Source organism: Dama dama, chromosome 19, assembly GCF_033118175.1.
Source record: "Dama dama isolate Ldn47 chromosome 19, ASM3311817v1, whole genome shotgun sequence".
Classification (NCBI taxonomy): domain Eukaryota; kingdom Metazoa; phylum Chordata; class Mammalia; order Artiodactyla; family Cervidae; genus Dama; species Dama dama.
The window spans coordinates 46,960,502-46,962,099 of record NC_083699.1 but is presented as its reverse complement, the minus strand read 5'-3'; the positions used below and the strand labels follow the sequence as shown (position 1 = coordinate 46,962,099).

General features: G+C 46.1%; 1 non-coding gene across 1 annotated transcript; it reads right to left on the bottom strand.

Moving 5' to 3' along the window:
* Positions 1-454: 454 nt before the first annotated feature.
* LOC133074256 (U6 spliceosomal RNA) lies at positions 455-561 on the bottom strand. Its single transcript, XR_009697109.1, has one exon. It is a non-coding gene; the product is annotated as a U6 spliceosomal RNA (small nuclear RNA).
* Between the last annotated feature and the right edge of the window lie 1,037 nt (positions 562-1,598).

The following is a 1,598-nucleotide window of genomic DNA, read 5'->3' as shown; positions in this document are numbered from 1 at the left end:
CCCTAGATAATATACATGTTTTGATGCAGTTCTCTCGAAACATCCCACCCTCGCCTTCTCTCACAGAGTCCAAAAGTCTGTTCTGTACATCTGTGTCTCTTTTTCTGTTTTGCAGATAGGGTTATCGTTACCATCTTTCTAAATTCCATATATATGCGTTAGTATACTGTATTGGTCTTTATCTTTCTGGCTTACTTCACTCTGTATAATGGGCTCCAGTTTCATCCATCTCATTAGAACTGATTCAAATGAATTCTTTTTAATGGCTGAGTAATATTCCATGGTGTATATGTACCACAGCTTCCTTACCCATTCGTTTGCTGACGGGCATCTAGGTTGCTTCCATGTCCTGGCTATTATAAACAGTGCTGCGATGAACACTGGGGTGCACGTGTCTCTTTCAGATCTGGTTTCCTCAGTGTGTATGCCCAGAAGTGGGATTGCTGGGTCATATAAAAATATGGAACGCTTCATGAATTTGCATGTCATCCATGCACAGGGGCCATGCTAATCTTCTCTGTATCATTCCAATTTTAGTATATGTGCTGCCGAAGCGAGCACCAGATTATGTTTTTACTGTCCCAAAGTGCAACAGTAACACTTACCTTTTGGCACGGAGCAGAGGTGGCCTGCATGGGTGAGTCTTCCTTTGGTCTCTGGAACTTAGAGTTCCACTTTTTCCTTGAAAAACATCTAGAGTTGGAAAGAATTGTGTATTTTTGAGTGGGTCAGATCCCAATTCTGAGGCAGGATGGCTTAGGTCTAGGTGGTGCTCCAACCATGCAGGGAGCAGCACCAGCAGAGAGGAGGTCCAAGCCAGCACAGGTGCAAACCCAGCTGCCCGCCCCGCTCAGCCCGCTCTGTCTGCTGAAGACATACCCCCTCTCTCTGAGGTTTCAAGGCTGGACCAAGTGCAGCCCTTGCCTACCTGATACTCTTCAGGTTCACTCCCTCCAGACAGCAATAACTCTTTTCCTTCTTAGGCCACCACAGACAAGGACTGAATTTTTTCCTATGTAAATACATTAAATATTTAATATAACAGATGACATAGACATTTATACATATGTGTATGTAGGGTCAGGCCGTTCAAGATGGCTTTTGGTCTCTGTTCACCTGCTGCTTGACCAAGCCCTGCTTTGCTCACATGACCATCCAATCTTCTTAATTATGTAGGACTTACTTTGTCCCTGGAAACTAATGAGCCCACCTGACAGCAATTCCACCCTATAAATGGTAGCTCCTTCTCCCCTGATTAGGGAAGACTGCTGCCATGTCCACCCACTCCAGTGTTCTTGCCTGGACAATCCCAGGGACGAGGGAGCCTTGGTGGGCTGCCGTCTATGGGGTCGCACAGAGTCGGACACAACTGAAGCGACGCTGCAGCAGCAGTAGTTGCCATGTCCTGCCTATCATATGCTGCATATAGTGGGGTGTAGCTCCAGGACACTTTGGTAACATCCCCTGTCCAATAAACCATTGATGTCTCTGGGCTCTTTCTTTGGTCTCTGGGCAAGGCTGGGCAACTATAAGGTTTGCATTTCTTTGGGGTGCAGCCCAACACTTTATATGTTTACAAATGCTTGCACCATAAAGTG